This window comes from Bombus pyrosoma, linkage group LG17, assembly GCF_014825855.1.
Source record: "Bombus pyrosoma isolate SC7728 linkage group LG17, ASM1482585v1, whole genome shotgun sequence".
NCBI lineage: Eukaryota > Metazoa > Arthropoda > Insecta > Hymenoptera > Apidae > Bombus > Bombus pyrosoma.
Genome location: NC_057786.1, coordinates 2,621,699 through 2,649,474, shown reverse-complemented (window position 1 = coordinate 2,649,474; position 27,776 = coordinate 2,621,699). Strand labels below are relative to the sequence as shown.

The window sequence follows — 27,776 nt, the reverse complement described above, 5'->3', positions numbered from 1 at the left end:
GTGCCTCTAATCCTGGCTCTCAGGGCCTTTCTCCTACTCCTAATCGTTTCTTTCCTTAGGCCAGCTATTTCATCATGCCACTAATGCCTGTAAATGACTTGCCATGGTATCCATCAAACGTCAAAGCAAATTTGTCCATGTCAGCATCCCTTGTCGAATACACCTCGTCCTTTTGGTTTTGAATCTATGAAGGAGGTAGCGGTGGTCCGATGTCTACCAGACTATCCTTCCACCGGCATACTTTTTTAGCCTGACAATATCAATAAGACTCGTTCCTCCGCTCCTAATGAACGTGTAATCTGGATTCAACATATTCAGAAGGCTGGTTCCCCTGCGGTCGTTCTTCCTTCAACCCCATGCGGTAGCCTTAGAGTTGAAGTCGCCGGTGACTTTTTTACTGTCTCTAGCTTAATTTTTTTATGTTGTTAGTGTTGTTAGTGTGTTGTTAGTCAGTTGTTAGTGTTATGTTGTTAGATATATTGTCCTTTTGCCACGCAGGAGGTAGAGCAGTGCGGTTGTAGTTTTGCTCATGAGATCCTGATCGAGTTACTTGGGCCATCTTCGAGCTAGTTAATTCAATGATTGGATTATGATTTGGATTAAAGATTAGATTTCAATTCACCTTCGACGGAGGGTCGTCACTTCTATTGTAAACTTCACTAGACACACGTCTACACGCTTCGGCAGTCGACAGCAGAATGATAAAGTTCAGTTAAATTGATATTGAGATACGCTTCTCAAATGAGTAAGCGCAGTATCAAGGGGTCCGCACTTTGCGGAATGGGTCAGTTGAAAGTAAACGTAGTTTTTCAACAAACGTAACTACGATTCGCTCGAAGTCAGCTTCTGGTGTGAAGCTAATTTGAACGACTTGCAGCAGGAAGCCTGGAGTAACGCAAGTGACAATCACAGATGAAGCAATTTAACAGCCGGCAGCTTTCTGCGGAAGGAAATTGAATTTACCGTTGCGCTGCTTCATTCGCGGCAATCGCTAACAGCGGTGAAAAGATCCCGCGATACAACGAAACTTATACCAGCCATTTTTCAGCCGAATAACGATCAATTACGAAGGAGAAAAATATTATCGAGGAAAGTTACGTCTCATGGAAGTGAATGAACTATACTCTCGTTACTTTCTTTCAAACTTATGTGTTACGCTTATGCGTTATTATTTGTCTCTTGCATTTATTAAATGTTCAATTTCATCTCTCGCGCTAATTTATTATACTAATTTAGCATATTTTGTATAATAATACACATGCACGTAGGACATACAATTAAAAGTTTGCTAATATAAATGCAATCTGTACGTCAGTAAATGTGAACTCTCACGAAAAGTAAATATTTCCCATGTATGTATCGTGTTTTTAGTCAAAATTATTCCATGTACCGTAATTATATTTCCTTTCGTAAATATATTTCGCGCCGCAGTACGCTGCATCTCTCAGGCCGCTGTCGAGTTGCAATAGCGGGAGATGCCTGCGAAAAGTTCCATTCGGAATCCGCAATGGTCACGAGAATCGACAGAGTTGTTGTCCGGTTGCCGGCGTCTTTCCGCGAGACACGCCGCAGCGTGAACGAACGACAGCCAACGTAATAGAATTAGCGATCGTTACCAGTTAGCGCTATTTTTGTAGACTACTCCAGCGAATCTGGGTGCCGCCCGTTTCCTTTCTGCGAATGTGACATTTCTCGGTATGACGTACGTATTATATGCTGACGCGTTGCCGGGCTTTGTGCGTTTCTTTGGAATACGAACGCTATTTATTGTCACCGGTTCGATGAAAAGTAGCCAGTCGAACGTCGCCACATTTGAACGCTGGCGAAGACAATTTTCCAAATTTTCGCACGCCTTTCTTCGCAAAGTTCGTCTTTTATCGCTACCTATCTGACGAGAATCCTCTTAGTACGGAAAGTCGTGTTTCGGAATTATACAGGACAGCCGCGCTGTTATTAGACAGCGGTTTTCTTGTAAACGGTACGTATTTAAAAAAAGTGGCAGAGGGAAAAGTTGTACAGTTTTCTATGACCAATACAATGGCTATATTGTTTTTTTGTGTTTGCAATATTTTTCAACAAATGACGATGATTTTCCCATTTTTTTTTAATACACACTATACTACGTGTGTTTCTCTGCCTCGTACGAGAACGTGTGCGAAGACGAATTCATCCACGTGCCACACGGTGGACGTCAAGGTCATACGCGATTAACAGTGGAAAAATTCTTTCGAACATTACAAACTTATTCCATATTTTCCACGTATTTTCTTACTATCACCTCTTCATCGTATCATAAATACTGGCACACCCTGTATAAATACACGTCGATTAGATCGTACGATCGGAAGGCGATAGAAAAATGCTCGCTCGATCGATTACGACGAGACAAACTTTCGACTATACGCAACAGATAGAAGGCAGTCGTCGTGCAGGAAAATGAATTTGTAAATCGAGGAAATTGAATTCGTGAAACGTATTTCACCTCTATATCAATATTATAATTATCATAGGACGCGTAACGACTTTCTACGCGACTGATTCCGACGTTCGCGGAGAAATCGATATCCAAGCAAGATCAACCCGCGTCCATCGTTCTATTTCTGACCTGCATTAATGCGTACGTCGTTTGCAATGCAAATATCGCGCTCGCGTCGTTGCAGTTTATCGGAGCCTCGCTGCATCGATCATAATCACGCGCAACGACGCGTATTCCGTCGTCCGAAGAGCTGGTGGAAAGCGGGAAATCTGGATGGAGTTTCACAATCAAATTCCGTGTTACCTGCACCCGTGTAAACACGCCATTATCAATTCGCTGCATTTTTAATTCGTTGCACCGTGCGAACATCCGATCTGCCTCCGGTTTACCCCCACCACATTCCAGTACATTCTGTTTCACTTTGCTTGCGAGCTGCCACATGCGATTACTCGAGACGACAGGATTCGCGTACTCGTACGCGCGCGAATAAAAATGACAAATTAGTGAATTTTACGGTCCGATCGATACGATCGATCGATCCGGTTTTCACGAGAGAAGGTTAGGTCAGAAGGTCGGAAAGACGCGACCGAGCAAATCGTTCATTCTCGAACGATCTGTGACGTTCTGGTTTGCGGTATATATGTAACATATATCGCGATCATCAATTGACAAAAGATGGCGCAGGTTCAACGACCCCGTCTCTCATCTGTTGCCAGCCAGCCGCGCGATTTTAAAGATCGCTTCGCTTCGCGATGTAGAACGTGATCGATTAATCGGCGAACACGAGACACACGGAAATTTTCTTCCGCGATCTTTCCCGAGATAACATTGTTCTCTAATTGACAGTTTCATCGAACTCGTTCATTCAATTTCTGTCGTAACAGAAAATTCCTATCCTATCGATCGAATTAGCTGCTGTTTGCAACTCATTTAATATTTCGAACGTGTCGATTGGAAAATAACGTTGAACGAGAATGAAACGTGGCAGATAGATGGAAGCACAAGTGCTGCGAATAATTTCGAGCCGAAACGTGTCTATTGCGTTATTTCTGCGATGTTTCAAAGGAGATCGTTCAACGTACCAAAGAAATCGTTTTTCTAAAGGGCAGATTGAACAACTGCTGCAATACAACAGGAGTCGTTGGGCGAAGAATTATGGCCTTTCATAAACGAGATAGAAGACAGAAGGGTGATCTTTCAAGTACAAAATAAATTTTTCAGTACAAAAATCTGATTTCCAGTCTTCGGAACAGAATTATCACGGCGGCCAGCATCGAGCTGTGATTTCAACGCGATCGAGAAAATCTGCGGGCGAATTCTGGCAAACAGGTTTACGGTAGAGAAAATAACGTTAAACTTGACGGAAGAATAAAATCCGCGTGGGAGGATGTTAAAAACGAAACTTTAAACGAGTCAGTGGATTAATTGAAACAGTCAGAAATAAAGGAAAATTCACGAAATATTGAACGAAAATGTAAGAAAGTTAGTTTGCACGTAACAAGCTGAGTTTATGTTTCTTCGCAGCCAAAAGAAGAAAGGAAACAATTTTAAGAAGAAATTTACCATTTTCCGCGCTTCTAAAGAAGAAAGTATCTTCGTAGTTGCCTTTTCTATTGTTACGTGAAATTACGTGAACGATTCTGCTACCATTTCTTCGAATATTATGAGAAAACTAGAAATAGGACTGAGCCTGTAATTATTCACCGCACTGTAAGTACGTGAAGTAGACTCCATTTGTCTAAACTGATCGGAAAATAAACAGATGGCGTAAGTGGAATCCATGTAATAGGAGTTGGTTGCTTCGGCTCGTTATCTACGATCTCTCAACAAACAATGGCTAACAATAAGTTTCAAGTAATAGGTTGAATAAGTGGATTACGTTAGCAGTAGTACGGCCAATGCACTGAAAATAAAGGAAAATCCGGGAAATATCGATTGAGAAGGTAGTAATAACGAAATTCACATCGAGTTCGTATTTTTCTTACAGACGAAAACGCAATTCCGAAGGAGAATCTCATTTTTAAGAAGAAGATTTCTACTTGTTTTCTGTTATCATATGAGACTATATAAACAACTTTTGTTTTAACTCCTCCGTCTGCAATCTCGTTTTTACCGACGTTATAGCTTTTTGCTTTTTTTAATCCGAAAAAGTTCTTGAATAATCTTCCAAGTTTGTAGAACATCATTCGACAGTTTTTTAATGCTTCGTGTCATTTAGATCATTTAAATCGTTTTGGGCGAAGCAACATTTAATATAAATATAATATAAATATAGAAGAAATGAAAAATTCGTTCCAGTTAGTGGTGGAAATGTGAAAATTGTAAGAATTCGATTGAATTTATAATTATTTGATATAATTGTTTATAGCATAATATGTCATTTATAACTGTTCATGCGGTTATGTCGTGACGTTGAAGGTTGATGAAATTAAAAATTTCATTCTTCTTCTCAATTCAAGTTTGTACAAACCTTGCATTATCTGTACTTGTGGTGCATAATTAAAATAAATAAAAATAATAATTACATTGAACGAGAATAACGCCTTTTATTGTAAAAATAATTTAAAAAGACATAGTAGACGGTTGATAGCAATCCACGGTAGTTGCTGGTAACACCATTAGTCGATCAAACAGATAGTCATACTTAGTTTGTATCAGTTCTGTATCGTCGTCGTCGCATCAGCTGGACCTGCGAAACGTTACAATCTAAAACAACGCACACTCAACATTGAAGTAAACGTTGTTAAAGTAAAAGACTGAAGCACTTGAGCAACACTTAGCACGTGCTTACACGAAGAAACAACAGGGCAAATAGGTTTCGCTTTATAATCGTTCGCAGTGCCGTATCTAATTTATCTGTGACACTGAGAAGTAATTTGAGCATCGATAATCTCCCATAATCTCTGCTCGTGCGTTGAAACTAAAACGACGAGAGATACAGTTAACCTGTCAACTGGGGAATTTAGTGTTGTGTAATTCCCATACGTGGCGCTTGGTTAGAATCAAGCAAACGACGAGTATATACGTGCAACGCAGGCCAGATGCTCGTGTTACAAATTGGACGAAAAAGGTAGAGCGGAACGAGCAAGGATTATATTTTTAAGAAATTAACGATTCAAATTAAAGAAAAAAGATTCAGAAATTCTGTTGATTTCAGTGTGGCATTTTTCAAAGCAAGTTTGTACGTACAAAGTGGCGTTTCGCAGGTCGAGCTTTCGTTTTTTCAGCAGACGGCATATCTTTGAAGAGGATTTGCTTTTGACGGTACAGCTGCTACAAAGTTGTTTAAGCTGCTATAAAACACAAAACAATCTCGGGAATGGCCGATATGGCAGCAAAGAGAATAATCAAATAAACAAATAATCACACTCTTTTGTTATAATATTTGTTATACATAATAGGTTTATTGAAGGTATAAAGAAAACGTACCACTAAATATCATTTTATGCTAAATGGCAACTTTTTCTTTCACACGACGAGTATATACGTCAACCACATTGAAAAGAGCTTCGCATTGACGTGTATATACGTCGGACGCAGTTAACTGGTTAACTAGGTGATGCGGCAAGTCGAACAGGATAATTCATTTGGTCGGTGTTCCATCCGGCGATGAATTGCGTTCCGTCGCGTCGCGACGCGCTGAAATGGAAATAGAAAGTGAAATCGACGTTCCGGCGCAGTCGGATCTACGGCGAAACTTTCTATCGTCGCGGATCCTCGTTTGGCTGATGAATTCGTTTAATCAAATAACTGTTACGACTTGTTGGAGAAGCGTATACTTAAAATGTGTGGCGAAAAGTAAACAATGACGACTATACTCGTCAAATACAGAGTGCGTGTAGCTGTCGTAATATGGAATTAAATTGCGACGAAACGACTGTTTTATTTCTTAATTTTATTACCGACAAGGCTCGTCGTATCACAAAATACTGCCATTTCTTGGTGACGAGTATACTCGTCAAACACAGAGTACGTGTAGCTGTCGTAATATGGAATTAAATTGCGACGAAACGACTGTTTTATTTCTTAATTTTATTACCGACAGGGCTCGTCGTATCACAAAATATTGCCATTTCTTGGTGACGAGTATACTCGTCAAACGCAGAGTACGTGTAGCTGTCGTAATATGGAATTAAATTGCAACGAAATGACTGTTTTATTTCTTAATTTTATTACCGACAGGGTTCGTAGTATCACAAAATACTGCCATTTCTCGGTGACGAGTATACTCGTCAAACGCAGAGTACGTGTAGCTGTCGTAATATGGAATTAAATTGNCAACGAAATGACTGTTTTATTTCTTAATTTTATTATCGACAAGGCTCGTCGTATCACAAAATAGTGCCATTTCTCGGTGACGAGTATACTCGTCAAACACAGAGTACGTGTAGCTGTCGTAATATGGAATTAAGTTGCGACGAAACGACTGTTTTATTTCTTAATTTTATTACCGACAGGGTTCGTAGTATCACAAAATACTGCCATTTCTCGGTGACGAGTATACTCGTCAAACGCAGAGTACGTGTAGCTGTCGTAATATGGAATTAAATTGCAACGAAATGACTGTTTTATTTCTTAATTTTATTATCGACAGGGCTCGTCGTATCACAAAATACTGTCACTTCTTCATGACGAGTATACTCGTCAAACACAGCTATCTTGTTAACAGGGTCTCGTCACGACGCGACCCGTACAACAAATTTACTTACTCGCGCGCGTTCATATCGTACACGTTGCCTGGTAAACTACACAACTAAAAGAAAAAGAAAAAGATAACACGATTTTTCACCATTTTCCAAACGTCGTACTCTTCGATCAATCGCGAACAGCGCTTGTAGTAAACGAACACTGTGAGTGCCAAAAAACAATTTTTTCAAAAGGAGCAGACAGCTTGCGCGTTTAACGTGGTGCAAACTCGTGAAAAGGAAAAGAACATACGTAGAAAACTTCTGTCGTTTCGTTCGTCCGTATACTTCGAAATTTGTAATCTGTGAAAATTGAAAAATTGAAAAATTGCAAATATCCGCGCTCGTGACAGCGAAAAATGCAACTTCACGAAAGTCTCTCGCATCCACGATGCCATGAAACACGCTGCAACTTTTAATTGATCTTCCTCTCTCCTCTATCTCGTACAGTTTCTGAAATATTCACGATACTATGAAAATTCGAGATTTCTTTGATGGAGTATCTTCACCGCTGGCCCGGTTTCCCAGCAGAAGAAAGACATCGTTGTCGTCGTTAGCATCGCATAAACCACGTCCGCGCAAAGTTTCAAATTTTTCTCAACTTCCCAGTTTCCCAACTTCCCTTGTTCCTAAGTTGAGCTAAGAGTCGACAGACTCTTCTTATAACGCCATTAGAGATTACCGATCTCCACGTTCCCGCTATATTTTAGGAAAATCAGATACGAGTTATTTCGTCTTTTTCTTCAAAATTACTCAATTTTGTACATATAATTTTATTTCGTTTTTTAAATTACGACAAATTATAATAAATTCAAAATTATCGTCGTCAGACTTTTATTAGTTGCGAGCCGATACACCGTGCACACGTGTGCGCGATAACGTGCATCGATGCACAAGCTCGCACGCGAACGCCGGCGGAAATGTCATTGGCGGCGAACGCCTTAAATTTAAAATGTCGCAGTCCGGAAAGCGTGACAGTAACCAAACGCTGCGCGTCCTCGCCGTATTAACCTGGTAACTGTAAATGGATGTAATTACAGTTAAGTCTCTTGTCCGACATGATCTCCCTTTTTCTCTCTCTCTGTCTTTCTTTTGCTCGGCATTTTACGCGCCAAGTCGTCGTAACATGATTTCATCTAGTTACGCGGCATTCATTTCGTCTGTTCCGCTCTGTACGCGATTTTCGAGCGGTTCGCTCGTGGTCACGCGAATTTCAATTCCTCTGAACGCGACCACGCAGCTTTGCAAAGTCGATCCGAGTCTATGGTTAGGTTAGTTTCTCCATTGAAAGAAGCTTTTCCTTTGAATAAAAATTAAAGCGCGCGCACACGTGGTTGCGCGAGTGTGACGTCTGTTTTCTATAATTCTCTATGCTTTTTCAATGGAACCGTATATTTAGTCGTTTCAGCTGAGAAAATGAGATGTTGAAACGAAGTATTCAGAGTATACTGGGGGCAACCCGAATAACATTACGAGCGGGCACGAGGCGATTGCTTATGAAAAAATAAGAAGAAAATGTGAAATAAAATTTTTTCGTTTGAGGCTCGGTTTACGAGAAAATCGAACTTGAAAATTTATCAAGGACAAGGCTCATTTCGGACCTTGTGGTTCCTGCACCTAAAAAAACTTACAGCTACAAGCTTCTAACTGGTCAAGTATTGTTTACTTTTTAATTATTATGGTTTTTATTTAATTCAATGAGCACTGCGAGCGATTCGTATTGTCATCGACGTCAGTCTTTTGCTAAGTGAGTTCATTAATACCTACAATTTTTCTTATTTTGGTATATACAATACTAATCTCCTGACGATCATACATTTCCAAGTACGAGATACGTGTTTCGTATCATTCTCCGATAATTGGCAAATTATTTCTAACTTTTGTCAACATTTTCAAAAATTCGCAGATTTATTATACTTTGGTAAGGAAATAATTACGCCTTTGTAAGAGCTGGTAAATTTCTTTGTATCTTCTTGGAGGATCGTTATCTTACGAGTAAAACTCTGCAATAATTTGTTTCGATATTTGTTCGATATCAAATTGTCTACCTCCGGACAAATTACAATGTTTTCGTAATTTTCAGTTTTATCTTAAAGTGAATCGTATTTTTCTTGCAGAAAGGTTCGAACGTTTGGCTAAAGCATCGCTTGTGCGGTAAATTGGTGACTATGATAATCAGCACAGGATCTTTTCAGATCTTTTTGAAGCCCGAGACGATAAGAAATCGGACTGAAAAACTCCTATACCGACCGCGTCAGTTAAAAAGCCGTATTACCGACGGAGATTTCATCTTCGGATATTTCGTCTTATTCCTTCTCATTTAGAAAAAACATGCGCGTTAAATAAATAAAACGTACGTCTACCACTCACAATGTTTATTTCAATAAGAAGATTAAAAAATGACCGATTAATTAGCTATTCGAAAGAGACGAAGAACAGAGGAGAAGAAATGATGAGATTTCTAATAAAATAATTCTCGTCGCGCTGTCGAACATTTAAAAACAGATAGCAATGCCCTCTACTAATTTAATTAATTGCTGTGTATAATCCGATGTTGTACTGCGTCTGATGTAATTTCCATCTCAGTCTCGATTTAATCAGCTGCATTCTATCAATTTTTACAGCGTTGCGTGTATCGTTTAACGCGTATTATGACATTAATTTCGAATAGCAAAGCTGCAGAGTTAGGAATTCGATATTGCACTGTTGTTGCATTGCCCCTTGGCGTGCGCGTGACAGGCAGCGCCACGTGAAATGTCCCCAAAAAATTCCAATTTCATTCCGAAACGAAGCCTAGAAAGAGAGAGAGAGTCTCGTGGAATTCGTTATATGTCTCTATACTACACAGGCAAATATTGATTTTCCACTTTAAAATGGAGAACTCTAAAATGGAACACTGAATGGCATCAGATTGACACATGCAATTTGTACCTCCATTTCGGACGCATATTCAAACTCGAAGATCGCTGCTGTATTTGGTGAAATTAATTACCGTAGAAATACTTTTTATACTGTCTGTATATCTGGCCATTTTTCAGATACTCGTTAATATTTCCACAAACATGCTTCCTCTCTGTGAAAATTCTTCCGCAGGCTTCTAAGAACGCGCACGTACTTTTCACTTGCTAACACTTTACCGACCGATAGCCGATTAATCGGCTTCTATCGCCGACGCTTACCAACCGATAGCCAATTAATCGGTTTTTGTCGCCGATGCTTACTGACCAATAGCCGATTAATCGGCTTCTGTCGCCGACGCTTGCCGATCGATAGCCGGTTAATCGGCTTTTGTCGCCGACAATCTTCCTCATTATTTGAGCAGTAATTTGTTATTTAGTATACTAAGGTTACTTAACAAATGAAAAACGCTCATGAACACGTTGAATCCGTGAATTAACCAGTTACGATACCGTGCAATGCGCACGTAAATGAACAAGTGACGAAATCGAGTGAAAAGTACGAAGCAAATGGAGGAACGCGGTGTACAAATACGTAAGTAGGTGGGGGAAAGTGTCACACGGAACAGAAACGTCGCGCGATTTATAAAGTTTGGACGCGTATCTGCATACGTTCGATGATATTTCACGCAAAGGGAACGAACAGAGAGAGAAGGCGACTCGGAAAAGCGTGTCGCGTTTTTCCAGCAACAAAGAGGCTACAGGCGAACCAGATGAATCGATTATGCGGATTCTCGACAGGCGAAATGAAAAACCGTTTTATTGTACTTTTATTATAGCGGCGGAAGCCACGTGCGAATGACATTGGTAATATTTCTCGTTCTTCTTTTTTTTTCTTTTCGAAGCCTTTTAACCGCTTCCAAAATTATATCTCTTTCATTTCTTTGATACAGGGTGTCTCATTTTAATCGATCTGCACGAACATATTTTCAAACTATAGGTTTATTAGGTTAGGTTGGAAAAAGTGTCTGGGATAAAATTTAGTCCATTTCAAGAGATGGCGCCCTACGATGATCACCAGATTCGTTCAGGTGCAGACGTACCGAAATCTCGAGATAATTTTCGTTCCTTTAAACGTGGAACTGTAGACTTTTTGATACGCCATTAGGTGCAGTTTTTAATTCTCTACAAGAAAGTACGAAGCCACTGGTGGCTGAAAATGCTCAGTTTAAAAGATATTTCGATGGCAATTTCATGAAATCGAGTGTACGGATGACAAGAGGAACGTAGGAACAGAGGCACCGCGTTATCTGACCTCGTCTTTCGACGATAAGTTTCACGAGGTTAAAGTTAAGATATCTTCCAAACTAATTATTCGAACTAATCAGAAGCCAAGCGTCTTAACGTGCATTTTTGTGTTTTAATATAATCAGATTTTAAGGACAGCTTCTCATAGAGGATCAAAAACTAGGTCGAATGGCGCACGAAAAGGTGTATATATGTTCCATTTGAAGGTCCAAAGACCACCATGAAATCTGGATGGCGCGTCCATCCGGATAAGATTTTTACCGTAGCGAGACGTCTCTCTAGAAATACAGTGTGTTTCATTGGAAACGATCGATTTATTGAATCAATGTGCAGTTTAGGGACGATTAAAATGAGACACTCTGTACGTATTCAACACCTGTGTCTGATACCTAAATATTGGGCTGGCAACTAAGTGATTGCGGATTTTGCCAATACCACCTAATGACAAAATCCGCAATCACTTAGTTGCCAACCCAATATTATGCAACACATAGAAGTGATTATTTTAATCGTTGTAATAAATCTACACTACACATATGACGACACTACTATCTTCAACATTACCGTCACTATCACGAAACACGACTTATTGTTAGATCACGATAAAACACTGATACGACAAGCTATTGCGTTCTAAGTGTTTAAATTTCACTGCTATCTGCCCTAATACCTGGAGTTTGGAACTTGCTCACTTGATTACGCTGTTTTCCTACTATATCGAGTATAACGTTATAAATAGATGTTGTTTCATGTTGTGTGTTGTATAAATTTCTGGCCGCTTCAAACAAGGTACAACTACCTTTCACATGGAACAATTTTTCATCGAGCTTCATCGTCAATTTTTCACGAACTACGAATATTATTGTTAAATTAATTCGGCTGTTATCTTCCGACATTTTTGAATTCTATTGAAATTTTCTACTCGTTCAATAGTGGTCTTCGTCGCAATAGGATTCGATTGTCAATTTTGGACAACTGAGATGCTAAATTTGTATTGTTTGCCATGATCTGTGTTTGTAGGTAGTTTTAGTACGGTTGTATTGCACGATTTACACGTCTTCGTTCGTGAATTTATTTGTCTGTGAGATAAATTACACACACGTGCCACACAGGTAATATCGACCAGTTGTGAGAATCGTGACAGTGATGAGGCTCGTTGTATCATCAGAAAGAGAAGAAGAGAGAAATTGCTTGATGATAAATTCAAAGCTGAACTTCAAATGACTTTTGGTTCTAATTATAGCGTAGAGCAAAGTTTCAAGTATCGACAGTTTACGTATTCTTAGCTTTACTGCTACTTCTTAACACAGGTTGTCCATTGTGAACGTTGCTTAATATTATTCAGACTACATTTATCGTTGTTATATAAACTTTAGAAAAACTACATTACATAAATGCTTGGACTTGGAATAATATAAACGCTATAAATACACGATAATGTAAATTGAAATACTGTAAACGTTATAAATATAATAGGATACCAATGCTGCTAAATATAATCTATAACATGCATGGCGTCCTTGAAAGAGATAGTGTTCTTAAATAAAATGCGGTGGAAGAGATAAATACAAAATGAAATGAATATTTAATGAACATCAATATGATCTCTATGTTTATAATACAATCTCTATATATATTGATATAATATATAATATATTATAATATATATATAAATATATACTATAAATATTAATTAAAAATATATTATAAATTTAATTTATATTTGAACTTGTAATATGTGATAAGTGAAAACATACACAAATAGACACAATGGCTATCATATATGTAATATATCATATATCATGAATATCATAAATACATATACAACAATACAATACAACATAAATATATATATTTAATTTATATTTGTACTTACAATATTATTATAAATTTAATTTATATTTGTATTTATATTATATATTATAAATGTAATTTATATTTGCATTTATAATATGTATTATAAATATAATTTCTCTTTGTATTTATAATATATACAAACATACAAAAATAGAGACAATGACTATCATATGTGTAATATATCATATATCATGAATATCATAAATATATATACAATAATACGACATAAATATACAGGGTGGTTGGTAGCTGGTGGTACAAGCGGATAGGGGGTGATTCTACGCGAAAAAAGAAGTCGAAAATATAGAATAAAAATTTTTCGTTTGAGGCTTTGTTTTCAAGAAAATCGACTTTAAATTTTCGCTCGGTACGTGCGCACTTTATCACGTCTCGTTATAACGGATCTCACTGTAGATCGTTGTCTCGTATAGATTTAATTTATATTTGTAATATAATATTCATACTTAATATATGTATATATTTATATATTATATACATGATATTCATTGTGACTATCTGTGTGTGTCTTGGCTTATCCCGAGTTCAACCCACCGCAAATGTGACGCACACTGTTTGCATACTGATGCATCAATCTGTTGTAATACGTTTGTCTACCTTTGCATATATGTACGATGGATTTCTACGATTTCTCCTGGTTTCCAATCACATTTGTGTACAATAGTGGCAGATACTGCTCACGTTAGGTGTACAACACTGATACGCTTGATAACTGTTTAAGCAATATTTATCTGATACATTAAATGTGCGTTTTCTTCGCGAAAAGTCGATTTTCTTATTTCCTTTCATCGCTCATCTATCGTTTTCCTTCGAAATCTTATATTTCTCAAGGACGTTGCCTGTAATTGTAAAACATTAACGTGGAAGAAGATCAGCCTGATAATACCTCGTTTCGTAATTTGTTTTCTCAAAGATTTATCATCGTTCCATTCCATTTTTCATGTTTCAAATTATTTGAAGGATAAGCAAATAATCGTTTCGAATCTACGAGATGAAATGAAAGACGTAAATGAGAAAAATGTTATTATTTATATAACAGTTCTACGTGTAAAATACTAATTTCATTAATCTAGTTTTCTGCTATGTAAAGTGGCCAAGTCATAGGTACATCTGCCTACCAATGGGAAACCTTATTAAATCACACAGGTTAATTCGTAGAATTTCTGCTGCCTATGCAAAGAGACATAGGCAGAAGCCATCAATGACCAACCATTTATTCTGCACAATTTCGTGTAATACTTATACGTAAATTGCACGTAATTTCATTTCAGAAACTACACACAACCTTCCACATTTTACCTACGATGCTGATTTTCATAATATTGAAATATTATAATTTCATAATTATTTCATAATTTTGTTAAGGTATGGAGAGAATTTGGAGGGAATAAAAAGTTAAAATTTATTTACATATTAACTAAATCTGTACATGGGGGTTACTCTCTGAAGGACTCGACGACACACTCGCTTGCTTGTTTGTTTTCTTCCAGTCGTTTCTTTGTCTCAACGGAGACCTGAACGTCCTGCGACGCTCACATACACTCTAGGGAGGGGATACATACATGTGTCTGCTCGCTCTTCTCTCCCTCACTCTCACACGTACAATATAAATGTACTATCTATTTAACAACTTTAATAAATTAAACTGTACAAAAAAAAAGCAGAATCAGAGGAAGCCATCGAAAGATCGGTCACGCAAAATGTCAGTCGACTGCCTCGAACTGCAACCTGATGCGATCGAGTCTCTTCGAAACGTAAGTGAACGAACGAAGTCTCATTACAAACTCGAAAACGATAGGAAAAATAGTCCAAAATGGACAAATTGCTGGCGGTGGACCCTCGAATTTCCTAACTTGGTACTCTTTTCGAAAGAAGAAAGTGGAGAGAAAAAGTAATTGGTGACGTTGGTACTGGTTACGTTACGCAACGACAGATGGCCTTCCAGTGACCGCGAGCGAATTTCAAGTGTCCGATTACTAATTCGTAGAAGAGCGTTCAAGCGTCTGAGCGTGCAAGAAAAGAAAGAAGCAGCACGCTAATTGCAAAAATTCCACGTCGTTCGGGTTTCCTTCATTGTAAACGATTGTTCGATTCCTCGGACTGTTTCTGAATTTTTTCATCTTCATAATTTTTTATCATCGTATTGTTGCGCCGCAACGACCGTGTCTCGTACAATGCATTTGCTGTGCGTCATGAACGTGCAGGTGCATCGTCGCGCACGTGTCCCTCGTTGCGTGTCATAGAAACTTGTCGCGATTTTGTTGTCGTTGCCGCGACACAATTTTTGTTTCTGTCGCGCAAGACACGTACCTTGTACCTGGTTGCATGTTTCAGTCCACGTGCTTTGGAAACACGGTAGGTGGGGTTAGGTTGGGGTGGTTGGTTGATTGCGAATAATCGAAAATCAATCCGAGCTTGTTTAATGTGGAACGATGGGAAGAAAGGAAAACGGGGATGAGAGGGGGAAGATTGATAAAGGAAATGGTGGAAACGGTTGGAGATTGAACTTTCGATGAAACAAGAAGGTGTATCCGTTGAAAGGAATTGCATCGGTGATTGTATACAGTGGAAAGTTATCGAAACTCTGTGGTCTTGTGCTTCCTATGGATATTACGTTTCCATCGGATTGAAAATATTTATTGGATAATTAGTACGCAATTGGAAATACAACAACTGTCACGTTCAATCGTTTGACCGCGTAATGGAATTACTAACACACTCCAAAATTGCATGTTAGAGAGTAGTTTGTATCTATTCGCGGGATTCATTGTATTTGTATTCGTTGGACGTTATGAATTGAAAAAGAAGATTGCAAAAGACATTTAATGAAAAATTCTATGTATTCTATTCTATGTATGAAGCATATATTTATATATATGAATATATGAATATATATATATATTATATGGATATAGGAATATATCATATGAATACATGAATATATGATATGACTATATGAATATATAAATATTATATCATATGAATATATAATATGACTATATGAATATATGTACATATATAATATAAATATAAGAGTATATAACATGAATATATGAATATATCATATGAATGTATATATGTTATATGAATACATGAATATATAACATGACTATATGAATATATAAATATTATATCATATGAATATATGATATGACTATATAAATATATAAATATCATATCATATTAATTTATAATATGAGTATATGAATATATAAATATTATGAATATATATTTAAGTATATGAATATATCATGAATATATGAATATATAATATGACTATATGAATATATAATATGACTATATGACTGTATCATATGAATATATGTATATATATATATTATATAAATATGAGAGTATATAATATGAATGTATGAATATAATATATGAATATATAAATATTATATCATATGAATTTATAATATGACTATAGGAATATATCATATGAATATATGAATATATGAATATATCATATGAATATATGAATATATGAATATATCATATGAATATATGAATATATATAATATAAATATAAGAGTATGTATCATGAATGTATGAATATAATATATGAATATATGAATATATATGAAAATAGGTTAATAAAGAGCTAGATACAAAAATTACTTAACGCGTTACGTGGCAAGCTACAGTTACAACTTTCCTTCCGCGCTATAAATAACCTGTACCGTGGCTATAAATAACGAATGAAAAAGATATTAATAATCGGGTTAAGTATGATGACATTGAAAACGTTAAGCGCGAGCGTATTTGGCACTTTGTTGAAAATTCTTTCGTGCTGCACTGTACACTGCAAAAAGAAGCAAACAGTGAGTTTATAAGCGAGGAAAATGTATGTTTGCAAGAATTCGAAACTTAAAATTACATGGTACGGGCTTCGTTATTTCTATATCAATGAAAAATTACATCCTGGAAATTTTTTGTTAAAACCAACAAAACTGTTAAAATCAGTGCCTAAAATTTGCAAGTCTATTGCAGCCATTTGCAAGTCGATGTGCAGTTTTAACGAGCAGAATAAAAGTTTGTTACGGAAAGTCGTCTTAACGACTTTCCATCAGGATAAAATTTAACTTTGTATTCAAGTACACGTGGCGTGTCCATGAAATAAGTCTCGTTTAACAAATACCACCGTTGCAACGCTGCAACCGCAATTTTGCACGTGCGTGTTGAATTTCTCTGTTCGTTGGTCAGTGACAAATGCCGATTTGAAACAATCAGACCGTGTTTACGGATATTTGTTCGCTTTTAACCAACGACCCTGACCAGTTCTAACCAGAACGACTAAAAAATTGCAGTATAGGAATTTCACCGATTTTATCCATTATGAATATTATGAATATTTTAATGAATTGAAATATTTCTCGTTATCGATAACCACTATCGATCAGAGAATTTCATTGTTGCCGCGTATAATTATTGTATAATATATAGGAGAATTTCGTGGCTTATCAGTGACCATTATCGTTAAATATTTTATTATCAAAGCTCTTGCAAATAAATCTCTGCTTTTCCTTAGTAGTTGCCAATCGGAACTTATTTTCTGGATACACCTGGTAGACAGATTTGCAACAATTAGAGGAGATTTTTGTAAAATATGCTCCTCCGTTTTAATGGAAATTTTAATCCAAAATTTAATCGAGAAATTTTCTTTAAAAAGACGAAGAAACTCAATCAGGCGAAATAATATTCCATATAATAGAAATTGAAATAATTCAATTGAATATATATAATTGCAATAATATATGATATAATTATATAATAATTATATTGTATAATATAATATAAAATATATTATAATTATATCATATATTATATGATAATAGAAAGAAGAAAAGCAAACGAGGATACAAGATTCTATAACATAAAATATATTATAATTATATCAGGTTTTAGATTGTATTATAATATATTATATTGTAATGTATAATAATTATGATATAATTATATCATGTTTTATATTGTATTATAATATATTATATTATAATATATAATAATTCTGATATAATTATATCATATATTATATGAGAATATAAAGAAGGAAAGCAAACGAGGATACAAGATTCTATAACATAAAATATATTATAATTATATCAGGTTTTAGATTGTATTATAATATATTATATTATAATGTATAATAATTATGATATAATTATATCATGTTTTATATTGTATTATAATATATTATATTATAATATATAGTAATTCTGATATAATTATATCATATTTTATATTGTATTATAATATATTATATTATAATGTATAATAATTATGATATAATTATATCATGTTTCATATTGTATTATAATATATCATATTATAATGTACAATAATTATGATATAATTATATCATGTTTTATATTGTATTATAATATATTATATTATAATGTATAATAATTTTGATATAATTATATCATGTTTTATATATATTGCAATATGATATATTATAATATACAATAATTCTGATATAATTATATCATATATTATGTTATATATTATAATTATATCATGTTTTATGTTCTATTATAATATGATATATTATAATATATAATAATTTTGATATAATTATATCATATATAATATGACGATAGGAAGAAGGAAAGCAAACGAAGATACGAGGTTCTATAATATAAAACGTATTACAATTATATCATGTTTCATATTATATTATAATATATAATAATTCTGATATAATTATATTATATATTATATTACATATTATAATTATATCATATATCATATGAGAATAGGGAGAAGGAAAGCAAACGAGGATACAAAATTCGATAATATTTGAATCAGTTTCGTATGCAAAGTAATTTTGCCTCTCGCGGAATGTGGTAATTTAAATTTCACCATTTCGGTGTGAGCTTTAAACGAAATGAAATTAAAATTCTTTCAAGAAGCTTCAACCAACAGTCCGGTATAAAGCGGTAGCCAGCGGCAATAGGAGAAAAGCAAAGTGTAGAAATTGAAACATTACACAAAGCCCGATTTGTTTAATCAAGATTCTTGCTCGCATAAATTTACACCTCAGCTAATTAATTACGAACACGAGAGGATTGCAATTGTTACGACTCAAAGGCTGATTTACGTTCGCACGTAAATCGCAGCTCAAGTGCAAACGATCTTCAATTTCAAGAAACTTTTTATATCGGTAAATTCGCTCGTTCGTGTACACGCGACCTGCCATCTAACGGTGAAATTTGCATCGAATAAACGCGATATTAGCGAGAAAATGAAGCCGAACAAACGCCTGGTCTACATTCAGATTATTATAAAATCAGGATTTTAATTTGCACGTTTAGATTACTCGATTACACCGATCACATTACCAACAACGTAATTTAATCTTCGAATATTAATTATTCATGCGAGTTATTATTCGCTCGTTTTACAAACCACGTAAATTCAATGTATGTGCATACGGTACACAGTTACGCGCTCGTAGATGCTCGGTTACGTTGACCGATTTGTAGCAGCAACGTACGAACGTCACTGAAACGTGTGAGTGAAGTAAAAGTGGCGAATAAAGCTTATTATCTTCGTATGAAATCGTCGAATTACAAATTTGCTTGCCAGCGTGAAATATCACTGTTCCAATCGATCGCGGTAATTTCTCTTCTACGTTAAAAGAACGTTTAATTTACGATGCATCGTTGCTACACTTTACGCACGATATTTTATCTCGAACAGCGGTTTTCACATTTTAACCTAAGCTCATAACTCGATTTGTGTGGAATATATTCACACACACACACATACACATTTATCTAATCACATTTTAACGAGATCGCGTAATGAAATTAAAAGACGAATTATTGGGTTGGCAACTAAGTGATCGCGGATTTTGACATTAGATGGTAATGGCAAAAGCCGCAATCACTTAGTTGCCAACAATAGAAGGGAATAATCGACGCGCCGTCGAAAAATAAACAGACAAGTGCACGAACATGTTCGGATCGTAATGTACGAAGATCGTAGATATCCAATCGAGATTTACGTTCTAATGAATTTGCTCTTGCAAGTTGAGGTTGAGGTTAGGTGGTAATCAAACGTAAATCTACTACGTTTCACTGGAAGGCGAAGTGAAAAGGATAAACGAGGAGCATTAGATGTGAACGTGAAATTGAAATCTCCGATTTTAATTAATTCTCGGCGGAATTGACTCGTCACAGAGGTCACTGAGATCGTTAGGCGAAATATACATATTTCGCGATCGAATACATCGATGACGAGTGAAACGGGAAAGGGAGGGGCGAGAACAACGATTACCCAAACACGTGTCGATAGTTCTATCGTCGCTCAGACTAAAATTGCGACAGAATTCGTTTGAAAAATAACATCACGAAAATTATGATTTCGATAAGAAGAATTCGAAAGTGCTGTATGTAATTTTTGAAAAGCAACTATCTGAACTGTTCTTCTTTGTTTATTACTAATTGTCAATGTGAGGAGATGGTGTTTGAGTATAAATTGAGAATTTGCTCGTATTTTTAATATCATTTTTTAGAAATTGAGGATTTAATTGTTTTTTAATTCCTGTTATTGTAATTACTGTTTTTATTCTGGAATTATTAATGCAAAATGATGGTATTGGAATTAAAATTCAGGATTTAACATGGAAAATTCGAAAATGCTGTATATAATTTTTGAAAAGCTACTATCTGAACTATTGTTCTTTGTTTATTGTTAATGCAATTAATGCAGCGAATTGTTAATATGAAGAGATGGTGTTTGAGTATAAATTGAGAATTTGGGCATATTTTTAATATCATTTTTTAGAAATTGAGTATTTAATTGTTTTTAATTCCTATTACTGTAATTACTGTTTTTGTTTTGGAATTATTAGTGCAAATAGTGCAGAATGATGGTATTGGAATAAAAATTCTCGCTTTAATAATTTTTTCATATATCTGCTATTGAGAAACCAGAATTTTCGTTTTGGAATTGTCAGTGTGAAGGGATGGCGTTTGAATAAAAATTCAGACGACTCGAATAAAAATTAACTCGGATAAAAATACAGACTATGTGTCGAGTATTATTTTTAATTTGGAATTGTTGATGTTTAAATAAAAATAAAAATTAGCGTTTCAACGTATCTGTGTATCGGTGAGTTTTCGTGAAATTAAAAGCGTCGTAGCGAGTAATTAAACATGACGCTCTATTAATTTTAATTGTTAACTTTGCAAAATGCTACGCAATTTGTCGCGATTAAAGTTGTTACAACGATGGACAACGTAATTTCGTTGTTACATTTTAGATCCACCTTGTCGTGATACGGGGGAGCACGTTGGATCGTACGTTACTGTGCTGAAAGGCACGAACACAAATTAGAAATTCGCTGATACGTGGCACTTTAATATTAAACGATCGATAATTAATTGAAACGGAACGAAATAACGAGATTGTTATTATTTCGTTATCTTTTCGTAATAATTATGATGCATGCGTAATTATGTCGTTGAAGTAGCTACAGGTAACACTGTTCGAAGATTTTTATTTATTTATTTTATTTATTATAGAATGCAATTTAACCAGAGGATTATGAAAAGAAACACACAACGCTAATTTCAGTCTTTATAGTTGCTGTTCTTCAATTCTATTTCGTGGAATATATATTGTGTGATATACTGTAACTTACTATATTGATATATATTATATACATTAACTTACAGTAACTTACTATATATTTATATATATATATATCATACATAATATCATATAACATACTATATTAATATATATCTATATATATCTATTGTATATATTATATATATTAACTTATAGTAGCTAACTATATTAATTATAATAAATATTATATATTATAAATAATATATATTAGTTACATAGTAATTCACATACTAATAAAAGTAATATATGTATATATAATATACACATTAATATAGTAAGTTACATGCTAATGAAATTGGTATATATATATTAATATAGTAAGCTGCACACTAATAAGATTGATATATAATATACACATAAATATAGTAAATTACATACTAATAAAATTAATGTATGTAATATACGTATTAATATAGTACGTTACATAATAATATAGTAAGTTCCACACTAATAAAAGTAATATATATAATATACACATTAATATAGTAAGTTACATACTAATAAAAGTAGTATATATAATATACATATTAATATAGTAAGTTACATACCAATAAAATTGATATATATATTAATATAGCAAGTTACATACTAATAAGATTAATATATATGACATAAATATTAGTATAGTAGGTTATATGCTAATAAAATTGATATATATACATATATGTTAATATAGTAAGTTGCATACCAATAAAATTAATATACATATTAATATAGTAAGTTACACACTAATAAAATTAATATATATACTATATATATTAATATAGCAAGTTACAGCATATAACAATATACATATTCCACGATATAGGTATATCATATATACATATATATACTACTTATATTTTTATATATTATATACATTACGTTGTATTATATTACATTTATTTGTATTACTATATTATATATAATATATATTATTTATATTATTATATATATATATAGCATACATATAAAGTAAAAGGATGAACGTCGAATGTAGTGGAGACATACGTATTTCGTTGGTTGGAAATTGTTTGCCTTCAGAATGCTTAGTTTGATGGATCAGAGAAGAAAATGCGTCTTTTAATCTGCTAAGCAGAATACCGATTTGATTAATTGCAGGGATAATACTTAAAGAACGATGGTCACATCGGTAAAGTCATCGTCAAGGCACAATAGCAAGAAAGTAATTGGAATTTATAATCTATTCTAACGAGGATCGTTTCAAGCCATCAATTTTTGCTTTCTGATTCTAATTGCTACTTTAACGGAAGTAGCACCAACATGTATCTGCTTTTCCAGTTAAAAGACACTGACGTCTAATGATAATAAAATAATACGTACCTACCGGGTGTATTTTAAAAAAGGAAATATTTTATTAATGTCATACAAAATAACGTGCAGCTCTTCTTACAAGGTAGATACATAAATTTAAAAAAAAAAACGTAAAAAAAAATTGTTTCCCGAGAAAAATATAAAATTTGCATCGACCTAAGGCAAATAATATAGAAAGCAATTTAACATCGATGATTATTCGAATTCAATGATAACATTCCATTCGATAAAACACACGAAGCTAAGGGTAACGTGTCAAGGAAAATGAAAAAAAAATTTCTTTTCAAAAATCCTCATTTCCTTCATCGTCGCACTTCGTCTGATCGCTTTGCTTTTTATTCGAACAATCCTTTACAACGAGCCAGGCAAGTTACCAAGTGCCTTGAAAATCGCGCAGAACGTCGAACGCTGTTCACAGCGAAATAATGTTCGAGTTTATTAGCCGGTTGTATTCCTTGTTCGGTTAAACTTGCGCAGAATGAATGGTCTTTTTCGTTGTAATTAACTTGCACCATTAACTTTCACACAAAGGTGCCTGAAGCTACCTTAACAGGTGTTTAAAAAAGCGTGTAAAAGTGAATGAACCGTGGAAAAAAATCCGTGTAAAAGTGAAAAAAAGCACCGTGTAAAATGCGCCCCAGGTATATTTTAATAATATTCTCGCAACGTTACAAATTGATCATGGCGTTCAATTATTTATGTGACACACGGTGAATAAAAATGGTATTTATTTGCTAATGATATACTTATATCGCGTTATATCTTGATACGCAAGAGAAAGAGCGAAGGAAATTATAATTTGTCGTAAAAAAAACAGACGATGACAAAATAAATTATCGTTTTCTAATTAATTATACCGAGTGTGTCGATAGAGAAGAAACAAAAAAAAAAAGAAAAAAAAACTGAAGGAAATCGTAATTTATTGCGAGGAAAAATACGATGACAAAGCTAAGTATCATTTTCTAATTAGTTAGACAGCGTGTCTGGTTAGAGCTAAGAAAGAAGGAAAGAGAAGTATAATTTCTCCATGTTGAAAGCATATGCACGTGCATACACCTAATTAGCCAGGTGGATAAGTGGACGATCGCTGGCAGCACGGCAAAGTTAACCGAGTTAATCGGCAACCAATCGAATGTATGTCACTGTGACAGGCGTTTATTTTCCTCTTTTATTTCTCTCTTTCTTTTTTAGTCGGCGCGCTGCGGTGAATAGCAAATAACATGCATCGAGTCGGCTGCATGCGAACTTCCGTTCCACTGGCGGCCTCTTACGGCAATTTACACGGTTGCGGTTTCACGTTAAAGGAGAGTCGCCGATAATTCGTGTACGCGGCACGAATTAATTTCATATTCGCAGAATTACTTACGACGTTCACGCGGGAAACATGAATTCCAGGATTAAAGCACGCGTTGCATCCTTCCTTACGATTATGTGTTTTAACGAGTGGGTTGCACGTTACACGCCACTCACGCCAGCATGAAAGAACAAAGGAATGCTGGTCCGAAACTAATGAAAGAGGAAGATGGCCGGTTAACTGTGTTCCGAGGGTTGCCAGCCTCTTGTTCAATCGAATATGAAATCTACGTGCAAGTAGTTTTGTATCCGTATAGCTAGAGGCTGCCACTGTCGTGTACAATATACAAGATGTCTAAAGCGTGAGCACATTAGTTTGGAAGGAATTGAGAAAGTTTACAGTGAAACATTTAACCGAGCTTTATTTTTCTTCCTTTTATTAGGCAATTTTAATTTCCATAAGGAAATATAATGTAATATTCTTTGTAGGATATGCTACCATAGTTCATGTACAATATACAGAATGAGAACATGTAAGGATAAGAAGAATTGAGAAGGTTTATGGTAGAACATTTAATCAAACTTTATTTTTTATTAGATAACTTTTCTTTTATTAGGCAATTCTAATTTCCATAAGGAAATATAATGTAATATTCTTTGTAGGATATGCTACCATAGTTCATGTACAATACACAGAATAAGAGCATGTAAGGTTAAGAAGAATTGAGAAGGTTTACGGTAGAACATTTAATCAAACTTTATTTTTTATTAGACAATTTTTCTTTTATTAGGCAATTCTAATTTCCATAAGGAAATATAATGTAATATTCTTTGTAGGATATGCTACCATAGTTCATGTACAATATACAGAATGAGAGCATGTAAGGTTAAGAAGAATTGAGAAGGTTTACAGTAGAACATTTAATCAAACTTTATTTTTTATTAGACAATTTTTCTTTCTATAAGGAAGTACAATATAATATTCTTTACATAATACACTACCATAGTTCATGTATAATATACAGGATGTCAAAAAAGTGAGAACATAAGTTTGAAAAGAATTGAAATGTAATATAATATTCTTTGTATGATACGCTACCATAGTTCATGTACAATATACAAGATGTCAGGAACGTGAGCACATTAGTTTAGAAAGAATTGAAAACGTTTACAGTGAAAAATATAAACAAACTTTATTTTTTATTAGATAACTTTTCTTTTATTATGCAATTCTCATTTCCATAAGGAAGTGCAGTCTAATATTCTTTGTAGCATATATTTACATATACTGACTACCCTATACTGTATATACTGACATATAATTCATGTATGATATACAGGATGTCAAAGAAGTGAGCACATGAGTTTAAAAAGAATTGAGAATGTTTACAGTGGATTTAGCCAAGCTTTAATTTTCTTTCTTTTGTTAGGCAATTCTAATTTCCATAAAGAAATACAATACAATATTCTTTACATGATATGCTACCATAGTTCAATTACAATATACAGGATGTCAAAAAAGTGAGTACATAAGTTCAAAAAAAATTGAGGTTTACAGTGGAACATATAACCGAGCTTTGTTTTTCTTTCTTTTACTAGACATTTTTCATTTCCATAAGGAAATACGATGTAATATTATTTACATAATATTACGCTAATTTTATAATTAGACTTAGAGCGAAGTTTGCCGCATCGTCTGAATCTGCACAGGACGATCCACACAACTGTTTCGTGTTCTAACTCCGTTACCAGTGCAGTTACAGAAAAATATTCAAGGAAGATGAATCATTCAAAGAGTACTACATCCGTGAGACCACGTTTTTTCTTTCTTTTTTTTTTTTAAGTGCAATGATGCATATGCAATCAACAACTGCATTATACTTTCAAATGGAAATGCATGTTTTAATTATATTAACTGAAATTTTAAATGAAAATTATATCAGTTATCCTTCTCTTGTACAGATTCGAAACATTCAAACTATTAAAATCCGCCTTAATTGCGAGTATCAAACGGCATCCGACGTCCATTGTTTTCCACTGCCAGTTTAAAAAATTCGTGTCCAACGCTCTCGTTACTATGTTTGTGAAACTTACGATACAATTGGTTCATACAATTGGACAAGGTAACTACTTTCGAAGAACTTCAAGATTCTACGAATATTTACGTTCAACGAATTACATTTTCTTGTTGCTTTGCATTACGTTCAGCAAACTACATTTCTTCCTTTGCATTACAATTCATTTTATCGTTCAACCGCAATATTCAACTGTAACATTTCTTCGCGTTCAACGTCGATATCAACAATGAACGACGTCATACGATAACGTAACGTTTCGATAAGATTGTTAACGTTGAAAATTGATAAAAATCAAGATGAAAGAAATTGTTGAATTTGAACGTTTTCTTGTCTTGAACGATCGGGCCATTTGTGAAACGAAGGAAGAAAACAGCAGAGGACGAGGAAGAGGTTGCAAGGAGAAGCAACGAGCATGTGCAATTGTCCAATCGTGTACAATGATCGAGAGGATCGTAAAATTTTGTTACGACAGAGGTGTCACAGAGGAAATCTGTTGAAGCCAGGCAACGTTAAAGTTGAGAAGCTGAAAGTTAAATTAGCATATTGCGCAACCTAATACTAGCGTTTGGTGTATTTCTGTCGATAGAAGAGGACGACAAAACGGCGCCAGCTTTGTAGTTACGCGAGTTCCTTTTAGGCGATATTTTGGCATAGATTTGCCGACACTCGAGGGAGGATGCCAACGTGTAGATGGCCTTGAGCAAGATCCGTATACCCTGGTTGGAATAATGGAATGCTAAATATGCGAATGTAGCTACGGTATGAGCTACAGTAAGACGCATGATACATGTTTCTTGTTATAGCATAGAGTATGACTGTTATTTATCACGTCAAGTTGCGCCGGAAGTTTCTTTCGTTTTTGTAAGGAAGTAATAGATGCGCGATATTTTTTGTTTTATATTAATAATTATATTATATTATATATATATATTGCTTTAGAACAAAATGGATCATATGATTCATATAATTCAATGATTCGATAAAATAATAGAAAATGTTGACGGTCATCACTTTTTAAAGAAAACTCTACATCTGGTCTTTTTAGCCTTCTCGTTTTTAGTAATAAATTAATTTGAATAGAAAAGAGAAAGCTGGCTGGCAAATGTCTTTGTGAATGCAATGACGAAGTCAAGGTCCAGATGTTTATGACAAGAGTCGGAAAATATTGGAAGATAATTGTTTGTAAGGATGTAGAGTTTTAGGGAGG

At 34.6% G+C, this 27,776-nt stretch overlaps 1 protein-coding gene and 1 long non-coding RNA gene across 8 annotated transcripts in view; both read left to right on the top strand.

Moving 5' to 3' along the window:
* Nucleotides 1-27,776, top strand: part of LOC122576905 (phosphofurin acidic cluster sorting protein 2) — a 156,660-nt gene that overhangs the window by 74,437 nt on the left and 54,447 nt on the right. The gene's annotated exons all lie outside the window — the stretch shown is intronic.
* LOC122576911 lies at nucleotides 22,902-27,764 on the top strand. Of its 2 annotated transcripts, XR_006319957.1 has the most exons (6): nucleotides 22,902-25,055; nucleotides 25,155-25,229; nucleotides 25,329-26,012; nucleotides 26,091-26,298; nucleotides 26,454-26,614; nucleotides 26,700-27,764. It is a non-coding gene; the product is annotated as an uncharacterized LOC122576911 (long non-coding RNA). The 2 variants fall into 2 exon arrangements; XR_006319956.1 differs by lacking the exon at nucleotides 26,700-27,764 and having other exon boundaries at nucleotides 26,454-26,615.